A 13,200-nucleotide genomic window follows, 5' to 3' on the forward strand; every position below is an offset into this window, starting at 1 on the left:
AAACTTCATTAGTTGACCCTTTTTGCCATATACAATATATTCCTTAGAGGCATAAATGCATAGAATAATAAAGCACAGATGGAAATAATGAACTTTCCAGTCTTCTATATTTACAAACATATATATATAGTCATATAGTCATTTTAAATATGAAATATTTATATTTTAAATACAATTCGTTGAGCTGACACTTATAAATTTGGGTTTAAAAAGACATGAAAATGAGTATTAATATGAAAGATAAATTTTCCTCAGATAATCCAAACCAAAACAGATGATTTTGAAGTTTTTATTTTCTTTAATTTCTATGTTATTTGAAATTGGATCATTCCTTCATTCTGAGTATGTCTGCGTTTGTGTGTGTGTGTGTGTGTGTGTGTCCGTGTGTCTGTGTGCATGTGTGTGTGTGCACACATGTGTATGTGTATTTGAATGCATGCATATGTAGACATTAAGAATTTTGCCTTAATTACTCAATATTATTATATGTGATTTTTGATTAACATTATAACGTATACAAGTCTATGTATGTTTAATGGTATCACATAGAGGGTATTGACATTTTCTAAAGATTACATTTTTTAAATAACTATTTACAACCATTTAGCTCTCTCTTAAGAGTAGAGGAATTTTAATCCACCAACATTGCTCCTATAGCAAGGGATCTAACCAAGAGATCTGATCTTGTTGGAATATAGATAAACCTTTAATGACTTTGGGTTGAATATAGTCACACCCTTAATACCAAATGAGAAAGAAGCAGACATGTTTAAAAGTAACATCAAATTGAGTGGTAGACAAAGTGATGAATCAGAGAAAGATTTGACAGAAGGAATCAGAGATAGGATACAGCCAACTCTCATGAGAAGAGATAGGAAGGAGAGGTGACTTAAATAGAACAGTATGGGGGCAGAGTTTCCTTATTTGTCTAGGAAGGTTTAACAGAGACAGTTTTCAGGTAAAATCAGAAATATATATTTTGCTTTTCTTTCTTTGTTTGTTTTTTGTTTGTTTTTTGTTTGTTTGTTTGTTTCTTTCTTTCTTTCTTTCTTTCTTTCTTTCTTTCTTTCTTTCTTTCTTTCTTTCTTTCTTTTTCAAGACAGAGTTTCTCTGTGTAGCCCTGACTGGTCTTGAACTCAAAAATCCTGCCTGCCTCTGCCTCCAAAGTGCTGGAATTAAGCGTGTGCCACCACTGCCTGGCCAGAAATATATATATTGAAGAAAATAGTTTAGTTCTGTCATTGAATAGAGAAATTGATATCATTCCCAACTCTTAAATTCACCTCTATTTACTAGCATTTATTGTTTTAGTAAATTACTTGGCATATTATCAGAGGAAAATTTTTAAAAATCAAAGTAATCAAACAAATTAATCATCAGTACCACACAGCTACAAACCTAAAATCTACAACAAATGACTTGAAAGATATCTCTGTGAAGTTAGGAGCCAGGCATGATATCAATTTCTCCATTCAAGGACAGAAATAAGCAAGGACATGGTTTTGTCAGACTCTAAATATTTAGCATTGATTTCCAAATTATCATATTTTATGAATATAGTAAATAATTAACTATTGAATAAAATGGCAACGATAGTAACAAAATATTGATACATATAAAAACAAATCATTGTCTATTACATAATTGTATAAAAAAGACTAATAAGTGAAGTAAGCACATTTATTAGATTGTGAGTATATGTCAAGCAGATTGCATATAAAGGAAGACTTCTGAGACTCATGATTTAATATTTTAACAAAAATATCATAGAGTACTTGAATCTTGAAAAACACATGTAGTTTTCTAAATTAAATTTTGTGGGCTCAGCTGGGCAGTGGTGGTGCATGCCTTTCATCCCAGCACTTGGGAGGCAGAGGCAGGCAGATTTCTGAGTTCGAGGCCAACCTGGTCTATAGAGTGAGTTCCAGGACAGCCAGGGTTACACACAAAAACCCTGTCTCAAAAAAACAAAAAACAAAAATCAAATAAAAAATTGTGGGCTCATCTTTTACAAAGACAACCTCAAAGATGTAAATAAAGAAAATATGAAAAAAAAACTTCCATTTAGGATAAGCCAAGTTGTTTGGTTTTGATGAAGCAAAATTTGTGATAGCATGAAAAGTTAGGCAAGATGGGGTACGAACATATTTTTACAAAATTAAGTTATTGTTTAAATTTTACAAACAATTCTATAATTGGAATTAAGACCCACTTACCAAAAGGAAAGTAATGGTTGGTACTGGAACTCAAAGTAACAACCCTGTGCTAGTGAATTCATAAATATTGAAGGAGAATCTCCAATTTACTAAACAATATAATTCCTGGAAGAATTCTAAGAGTATTTGTCTCTTTACACATTTAAATGCACTCACTGATAAGCGGATATTAGCCTAGAATCTTGGATTACTCAAGTCATAATCCACACATCAAATAATGTCCAAAAAGAACGGAGGAGTGGCCCCTGGTTCTGAAAAGGCTCAGTGCAGCAGTGTAGGGCAATACCAGAACAGGGAAGTGGGAAGGGGTGGATGGGAGAACAGGGGGAGGGAAGAGGGCTTATGGGACTTTGGGGGAGTGGGGAGCTTGGAAAGGGGAAATCATTTGAAATGTAAATAAAAATATATCAAATAAAAAAAATAAAAAATAGTAGTATTCACTTCTCATCAAGGAAACTTCTCTACAACTGATGGGTAACCACACAGAAAACCACAGCCAATCATAATGCAGGATTGTGGAGACTAGTCTCAATTGTTATATTTACAAAATATATTTACAATTCAGGGAACATTGCAGAAGATCATACAGAATGAGTGTAAGAGCTAGCAGATCAGGGACTTTGATGTGAAATAATACCTCAGAGTAACATAGTCACACATGAATTCTCATCAAATAGCTGTTCAAGTATGAACAGCACAATGATGACACTAATTGACAAATGCATACAGGAAGTGGAAAATCCCATAAAGTCTCAAGCCTAAACAATGTTCTACGGTGCCTAACACTCAGCCTTAAAAATATACACACAAGAAAAATTATGCAGACAAGCAGGTTACAATTATGAATATATATATATAAGCACTGTTGTCTGTCTTCACTGATTTCATCCCAAATAAATTCTGTTATTTTAACAGCAAAAATTTTTAAAAATCTTTATGTGAATTCATCTGACTATAAACACTGTTACATCATAATGACTCAGATCTTACGTTATTGATGATGTCAGACTGAGAGATATTTGAAAAATTCTCTCCTGATCAGAAAGCAGCTAAAATTTATGTCTATTTTATAATAATATATATATACAAACCTGGGTAAGTAATATGCTTCTTTCCCTAATAATACATATTAGTATATATAAGTTACTTACTTCGGAAATTGTAAGCCATTTGGATATTGCTATTCTTATCCCAAAATGCCAATGATGAAATTATAGCCAATGAATAATATATGAATTACTGTTCATTTCCAGAGCATATGTCTTTTAAATATGAAGTTTAATTTCTTCATTCATAGCATAGCAACATTCTATCTCATTTGCATGTGCATATATCTATACTAGATTGTGTCTCTTCTGACAGTTTCTTTATTACAAGAATTTTAATGTAATTATTGTACCAAAAAGACCCCTAGATTTTTGTTTATTAGCCTATTTGATGAGTGTCTTACTGTTCCAAGTACAAAACATGTTTAAGTAATTGGATGCACAGCTTGCTATTCCATGCAGATTAAATACAGAAATCTCATGTACAGAAAAATAGCATATAAATAAGCTATGTTAAGTACAGTATGAATTGAGAAGAATTATCAGAAGATAAGGAAATTTAGTTTACAGTTATTGTAAAATCTTCAAATATCTTTAACATCTGATCTATGAAAAACATGACTGAAAAAAATTACTTTTGCTATCTAAATGTTCATCTTTTGGGTATATGCCCAAAAATGGTACAGCTGTATTGTGGGATGGAACTATTCCAAGTTTTTTGAGAAAATGTCACATTCATTTCAAAGTGTTTGTACAAATTTGCACTCCCACCAGCAATGGAGGAGTGTCCCTCTTGGTCCATATCCTTATGAGCCTGTGCTGTATCTTGAGTTTTGATCATAGCTCCTCTGATGGAACCTCAGAGTTGTTTTGACTTGTTTTACTGACAAAAACCTGGGACGGGTGTGTGTATGTGTGTGTGTGTGTGTGTGTGTGTGTGTAGACACCCATGAATCAATGGAGGTTGACATTACCTGTGACTCAGAGCATGGGGGATATTTCATCCTGAATAGGGCATCTACTGTTGATGGACAGGAATCCTAGCCAAGCAATAGAGTCACCAACCCACCCACAAAACTTTTGACCCAAAATTTATACTGCCTACAAGAAATGCAGGGACAGGGAATGGAGCAGAGACTGAGAAAAGGACTAACCAATTAGCAGTCCAATCTGAGACCCACACCATGGGCAAGCAAGAATTCTTGACACTATTACTATGACTCTGTCATGCTTGAAGACAGGAGTCTAACATGGTTACCCTCTGAAAGGCTCCACCCAACAGCTGATTCAGACAGATACCTACAGTCAAACAATGGATAAAGCTTAGGGACCTTTATGGAAGGACGAAGGATTGTTAGCCCCAAAGAGGATAGGAACTCCACATAAAGACCAAAGTAATCACCTAACCTGCACTCTTGGGGCTCTCAGAGACTGAACCACCAACAAAAGAAAATACAGAGCCTGGATACAGGCTTCCCTTCACTTTTGTAGCAGATGTGCAGCTTGGTCTTCACGTAGGTCTATTGCCTCGAGCTGGGGCTATCTCAAATGTTGTTGCTCACTGGATATGTTCTTCTCCCTGGGCTGCCTTATTTGGCCTCAGTGGGAGATGATGTGCCTAGCCTCACAGAGGCTTTGAGTACCAGGCTAGGAGAATACCCAAGGAGTATCCCCATTCCATCAGAGGAAAGGGAGAAGGGGGGTAGGTGAAGGATTGTGAGAGGAGGTGACTGGGAAGGGGCAACAGTAAACAGGACATAAAATGATTAACTATAAATAAATATACATACATACATGCATACTGAACTGATTCTATGAATGTGATATGCTTACGAAGAGACCAAATACCTAAAGATTTTATAAACCTCATACTAAAGATATTTTTGTATCACCTCTAAAAGAAGGCATATTTATAAATATATTTTAAAATTTATATATTTATATAATATATGCTGATTTAATATATGTATCTGCAACATACTTCTTTCAACTCAACCTCATGCCCTGTATATACCTATATACTTCATTTCCTTTTTCTGTTTTTATTCTTTTTTCTTTGGTATGAATAGTCCTCGACGTTCAACTAGTGCTCTCTGTGTTCACAAGGATTGTGTTTATCAACTGAAGCAAAAGCAACTTAAGAGTTACCATATCAAGGAGACTTTTACTGTTCTTCTTAAATAGCCATCATTTATAAATAACTCCTACAGAGGTAGGATTTTGGGGGGTCCTTCTCTTTCAGTTCTAGAATATTGAAAATCTTGGTTTTGAACAAATCTTGTGTAGATAGCAAAAGCTCCTATGAGTTCATATGTGCAACAACTAAGTCACATCTGGAAATCAGCCTTTCACAGCACATTCATTGACTCCTTTATAATTTCAACATATTCTTCAATAAAGTTCCCTGAGCTTTGGCTGGTGAGCAGTTGATATGACAGCTCAGTTCTCAGAGGAATTTGCACTTACTACACTGACCAGTTTGCACCTCTGAATTAAACACTCTCATAAAATATGTGTGTATATATGCATATATTATATTATATATAATATTTTATACATTTATATAGTATGCATAGAATATATGAATAATATATCTATCATATATTAGTATATATTGTACATAAATATATATTGTATGATACTTTGCATATAATATATCTAATATATATCACTTATATGTTACATAACAGATTTACATGTATATTAACTCACAAGTTAGTGCATTTCAAAAAGCCTCTTCACATGATCTCTCTTTTCTATAACCTACCTGTATTTTGCTTTTCCCCTGATCCCTGGATCTTCCGTTAAGCACTAATCCCTATTGGACTCCTCCTTTCCTTTCATGTCTTTTTGTTCCACCGACTTCTACAATTGAATTTCTTTACTTGAGGCTGTAAGTTGGAAGATCATATGGTTCTATTTGTTTTTAATTATATGGTTATCTCACCACATTTTTCTTCCTCTAATCCCTATCGTTCCCCTCTTGCTCCATCTATAATTGATTTCCTTTGAGGTATCTTTCAGTTTTTAAGACTCTTGTAGCATAATAATAGGAAATGGACTTTTAATGTATAGCTGGATAAATGTAGTCATAAGAAACAAAACTTCATATTTTCCAGTACCACCCATTTGCCTAAGAATTTCATGAATTCATTTTTTTTAATAGCTCGATACAACAGTTTAGGGGAATACCAGAACAGGGAAATGGGAGGAGGCTGATTGGGGAACAAGGGGAGGGGAGAGGGCTTATGTGACTTTTGGGGAGGGGAGAACCAGGAAAGGGGAAATTATTTGAAATGTAAATAAAGAATTACACCAGTCAGAATGGCTAAGATTAAAAACTCAGGAGACAGCAGGTGTTGGAGAGGGTGTGGAGAAAGAGGAACACTCCTCCACTGCTGGTGGGGTTGCAAATTGGTACAACCACTCTGGAAATCAGTCTGGCGGTTCCTCCGAAAACTGGGCACCTCACTTCCAGAAGATCCTGCTATACCACTCCTGGGCATATACCCAGAGGATTCCCCACCATGTAATAAGGATACATGCTCTACTATGTTCATAGCAGCCCTATTTATAATTGCCAGATGCTGGAAAGAACCCAGGTATCCCTCAACAGAAGAGTAGATGCAAAAAATGTGGTATATCTACACAATGGAGTACTATTCAGCCATTAGAAACAATGAATACATGAAATTCTTAGGCAAATGGATGGAGCTAGAGAACATCATACTAAGTGAGGTAACCCAGACTCAAAAGGTGAATCATGTTATGCACTCACTAATAAGTGGTTATTAACTTAGAAAACTGGAATACCCAAAACATAATCCACACATCAAATGAGGTACAAGAAGAAAGGAGGAGTGGCCCCTGGTTCTGGAAAGACTCAGTGAAACAGTATTCGGCAAAACCAGAACGGGGAAGTGGGAAGGGGTGGGTGGGAGGACAGGGGAAGAGAAGGGGGCTTACGGGACTTTCGCGGAGTGGGGGGGCTAGAAAAGGGAAAATCATTTGAAATGTAAATAAATTATATCGAATAAAAAAATTTAAAAAAAAGAATATACCTAATAAAAAAGAAAAAAAAAAGCTTGAATAATTGCTAGAATTTTTGGAGATGATCTTTTCTTTATCCAGTGTTTCACAATAAGCACACTAAAATCATCCATCTCTGAAAAGAATATATTGCCTATAGATAGATAGATTCTGATCTAACTTCTTGTCTTCCTTCCTTCCTTCCTTCCTTCCTTCCTTCCTTCCTTCCTTCCTTCCTTCCTTCCTTCCTTCCTTCCTTTCTCTCTCTCTCTCTCTCTCTCTCTCTCTCTCTCTCTCTCTCTCTCTCTCTCTTCCTTTCTTTCTTTTTGTCTGGCTAATAGCACACATATATAAGAATGTATGCCTTAGTCATAAGCACAGCAGCATGAAATTTTAAAATTTATAGATCACTTTCAATTTCACTAAAGAGCATAGAGCATGAAGTTTCATCCTTTTTTTTATTCAATATATTCTTTATTTACATTCCAAATGATATCCTCTTCAATGGATCCCCCCTCCCTGATAGTCCCATAAGCTCTCTTCCCTCCCCTTGTTCCCAATCACCCCCTTCCCATTTCCCTGTCCTGGTATTTCCCTACACTGCTGCAGTGAGTCTTTCTGGGACCAGTTGCCTCTCCTTCCTTCTTCTTGGGCATCATTTGATATGGGAATTGTTTCTTGGGTATTCTAAGCTTCTGGGCTAATATCCGCTTCTCAGTGAGTGCATAGCATGTGTGTTCTTTTGTGACTGGGTTGCTTCACTCAGAATGACATTCTCTAGTTCCACCCACTTGACTAAAATTTCCATGAATTAATTGTTTTTAATAGCTGAGAAGTATTCCATAGTGTAAATATACCACCTTTTCTGTATCCATTCTTCTGTTGAGGGATATCTGGGTTCTTTCCAGCTTCTAGCTATTATGAATAGGGCTGCTATGAACATAGTGGAGCATGTGTTGTCATTACATGGGCGTATACCCAGAGGATTATACATAATTATACATAATCCTCTGGGTATACGCCCATGAGTGATATAGTGGGGTCTTCCGGTCCCTTTTTTTAATATTCATCTTTGATAAGTATCTGGCTCCTTATTTGACTTGCTTCTTTTTGAGTTATTCAGTATGCTGCTAACACTGTAATAAATTATCTGTGTTTTATTCTGCTTTGGTCATAAAATCAAGAGCTTTCAATATTTTATGAGTGTTGTGTAGGTATTAATATTGACCTGTGTCAAGATAATGAAATGTATTGTTCTTTCAAATCAAAAGAAACTTCTCCAAATGTGAATTCCACCCAAACTGAACCTGTAATCTAAATAAAGACAAATGAAAATCTGATAAGAGTTTACTGGTATTCTTGGGGCTTAATAGCTTCAATGACAACCTGTATAATATAATGAAGATATGATTTATTTTGTCTAAGGTACGAGAGGTGACTCAGCAACTAGAATTGTCTACTCTCCCTACGTAACAATATTTGATTCCCACAAAAAGGATAAAAGCTCCCAACCATCTGGAACTATAAATTTAGGACACTTAGTGTCTCATTTCATGGACATCAGGCATTCAAATCAGGCATTATGTTATGATATACGTAACAGAAAATAAACTAATTGTCTTTTCCTTGGATAGCATACATGCAGGCATTTTTATTTGTATATGTATATCTGTGTGTCATGGTGTCAACTTCTTGAACTTCCCTAGATATGTAGTCTCTTAAGCCTAATTCTTTATTTGTTTTATTTTGTTTTGGTGAAAAGAACACAACAAAGCAAATTTTATTCAACTTCACTCAGTATCAACTATCAACCCATCATTTGAATAATTGAATTCGGAACTCTTTATTTCCAAAAAGATTAATACTTATAAGAACAAGAGAATCAATGACACATGGTTTTTACTGACAGTTGACCTGTTAATATAGGGGATTGGCCCTTAGCTAAATTGATTATCTGTTGTCTATTCAATTCTACTATAATGAGTAGACATTCTTATACAGTAGCCAGGCAAGGGAAATCAACTCAAATCTGTGTTTCCTACCAAATGGGTAGTTATTTATATTAGGTCCTGATAAAGTTAGCACAGAAGACATGTGTTGGTATTAGTAATGAAGCCTAAGAGAAAGAAAATACAATATTTATTCAGGTGCTTGTTCATTTTCATGGCAAGCAACCAATTTGAAATACTCCTACAAATAATGGGGAAATTCTACTGAGTAACTGCTTACATAAATAATTTTAAAAATTATTTCTTTTACTATTTGAAATTAAAGTATTATATTCTTTCTTTCTTTCTTTTTCCCCTTTAATTTAAAAAAACAAGTCCTTCCTGCCCAGAATCCTGAAGAGTGAAGGTCTAGCCCACCATTTGGAGTTATAAATATTGCAATACAACTTCAGTAAAATTCATATTTTTAGGTTTAAAAATTCCTGATCTACATATTTAATAAAACAAGTTAATACATCCAAGACATTTAATTTCTAGTGAAATTATATTTACTTTGAAACCAAGGAATTGTCTGTCATCAAAACTATTGACCTGTATTTTTTGCAAGTTTTCAGATATTATATTCAAATCAATACTGCATGTATTGCAAACTTTACTCTCTTGAATTGCTACTTATAACACAAATATCATCTTAACAATACCATTGCTTGCCATTATCCACTGAAAAAAAGACAGCAATCCAATATAACTTCATATGATAACTGTTCTTTTTCCTTTATGAAATTCTCACTTCATTACCAAAGCAATGTTATTTTTGATCCTTTAAATGTATAAGAGTATTTAATACAAATCTTGCTCTTTCACAAATAATTTACACCCAATCATCATTTCAAGCATTTTATTTTTTTTAGAAAACATAAAATAATTCAATGTTTACATTTTACTCAAAAAGTAACTACTGAGATTAAATTTAATCCTGCTTACAATTTGGTTGAATAACTCTCAAATATTTGGACCAGTATGTAACAGTAACTAGGATGAGTGATGGCGTACTCCTCTAAATTTTATCTATATGATGTTGCTAAAGCTGAAAGAAGCTGAGGAGGAGGGCAACCCGATAGGTATACTAGCAGTCACAATGAATGTGTATCCTTGAGATCTCTCAGAAACTGAGCCACCAATCAGGCAACACACACCAGCTGCCTCATACATATATAGCAAAGGACTGCCTGGTCCTGGCTGTGTGTGAGAAAAAGTGACAGAACCCTTGAGAGACTGAGGCCCCAGAGAGTGGGGACATACTCTTGGAGATGGAGGGGAAGTATGGGATGAGGAACAGTCAAAGGGCAGACCAGGAGGGGGATAGTGAGTGGACTGTAAAAAAAGATTAAAGAAAAATAAAACCCAAGGATGAATACTTTAAAAAGAAACTAAGTTTCTATTGCTTCATACTTTAGAAGAATGTTACTTGGACGTACCCAAAGACATATGATGATCTAACTTTATAACAAAATCCTCTATGTGAATAAAGGAGGACCAGAATACCTAACATATTACTTAGAATATGAAAATCTTCTAAATAGTTTCTCCAATAATCTAATTACTTCCCAAATGTCCTTATTTCTTTTTTTTTTTTGATGATGGAATATCTTTTTTTTATTCGATATAATTTTTTATTTACATTTCAAATGATTTCGCCTTTTCTAGCCCCCCACTCCCCGAAAGTCCCGTAAGCTCCCTTCTCTGCTCATCCCTTAATACCATTACATTCAGTGCCAATATCTAACCACAGGTATCTTTAAGAAATTAAGCAAACTGGAAACATAAAAGACTACTTAGTCCATCATAATTCTCACCTTGGTCATATACAGAGTATATTCTCCTTTGCCAATAATCTAATTAACCTATTTTAATACCAAATTAAATGGCCAATAGCAAACTTCCTAGGAACAACTCAAGGCAACCATCTTCCTGAGAGATCTGTAAAAACAAAATAACAATATAAGCAAGACAAAAAAAAAGAAAAATTATACACATCTCAGAAGTATTAGGGTAATATTTAAAATATAAATTAATATCTCATAAACACAAAAATGGCTAGTAGTAAGTTCAGTGATTAAAAATACCTGTTCATCTACCTCATGGTCAAATTTTGCGCATTAGAAGCCACAATAGAAGGGTAGAACAAACTGTGGAATGGTCTTTTCTCACCTCCCATTAGAGCAGTACCATAGATGTATGTATATACACACAAACACACACACAAATGAATACCACACACACATACACACACATATATATACAAGCATGCACCACACACACGCATGCATGCATGCATGCCACACACACACACACACACATACACACACACACACACACATACACAAACCTACACATATACTTCAATGCATGCATAGCAAAGGTATGAAGAGACAGAGGGAGAGTCACATAGAAAAGCTTATGGGACTTGAGGGGAGTGGGGACCCAGAAAAGGGGAAATCACTTGAAATATAAATAAAAATATATCAATAAAAAAAAGAAAGAAAGAAAGAAAGAAAAAAAAAGAAAAGCATTATAACTGCCCATTAAGTCTATTAAGATTTTAAAATCTAAGAATTTTAGAATGTCATAGTGTGTGTTTTATATTAGTCTTATTTTCCTTGGCATCCTGCATATTTGGATCCCCATATCGAAAGCTTCACATTCCCCTTCAGCAATGGCTATTCTAAACTCATTGCTTTATGCTTTCAAGTCAGTATGCTTGAAGGTTTAACAAAATTAAATATGATTGTCACCAATGTTTATTGATTTTGCTACTGAGTCTGTCAGGAAAACTCAAGTTTTGATGCCCTTGAACCACTGTAGAAGTATCCAAGATTCATATCCAGATAAATAGTAGCGTCTTGATGCTAAGTCCCAGGAAGAATACCCATACTTTCCTTTTGATATCATTTTTCCCTCCTAGAACTGTGCGAAAAGCCATTTCCCCCAGTGTCTTCAAACTTCAATTGTTGTGCTCTGCTTCTATCTGATTCCTAGACTTTCCATAAGTTTCAATGAAACCGGCCAAAAGAAAGCACTTAGCAACTTGAGTACTTTGCTGATTAGACAGTTCTGCCAAAGACTTTACTTTATGACTCTTAAATTTTGTCATTGCAAAGCACAAAGACAGGCTGTGAACTGAAAGTCTAAGAAACTTGGAGTTGTTCAGTGTCCGGAAGACTGAATATCCAGGTTGGTCTTAAGCATGTGATGGAATCCTGAAGAAGTAGGTTGTAATGCCAGCGAAAGGATATACATGCTAGTTTGTAGCAAGCAGGTAATGAACAAGTGCTCCTTTCTTCCATGTCCTTTATGTAGGCTTCCAGCAGAAGGGGTGGTCTAGATTAAAGGCGTGCATTCCCACTTCAAGGTGTGCCCTCCATTTTTGGATTTTAGTTCCAGATGTAGTTAATTGACAGTTAAGACTACGCACCAAGAATATGTCTTAGTCCAGGCCATGTTGGCACATGCCTTTAATCCCAGCACTTGGAAGTCAGAGGCAGGCAGATTTCTGAGTTCAAGGCCAGCCTGGTCTACAGAGTGAGTTCCAGGACAGCCAGGGCTATACAGAGAAACCCTGTCTCAGAAAAAAAACAATCAAAACAAAACAAAAAAACGGTTTCTTAGAGAACCAGTACTCTCTGTGTTATCCAAATATCCACATTTATTTTGAATTCACATCTTCCCTAAAATGATATTACTTGATACAGTAAAGATTAGAGAAGCCTTTAATATATACCAAAAAATGTTCAGTTATGTCTGAACTAAGACTTTCAGTCACATCTCATTTATCACTAGTGTTGAGACAAATCTTGGTCACATTATTCCTTGAACTGAAAATTCTCTTTCTTTTTTTTCTTTTTTTTATTCGATATATTTCTTATTTACATTTCAAATGATTTCCCCAATTCTCTTTCT

Source organism: Apodemus sylvaticus, chromosome 8 (assembly GCF_947179515.1).
Source record: "Apodemus sylvaticus chromosome 8, mApoSyl1.1, whole genome shotgun sequence".
Lineage (NCBI taxonomy): Eukaryota > Metazoa > Chordata > Mammalia > Rodentia > Muridae > Apodemus > Apodemus sylvaticus.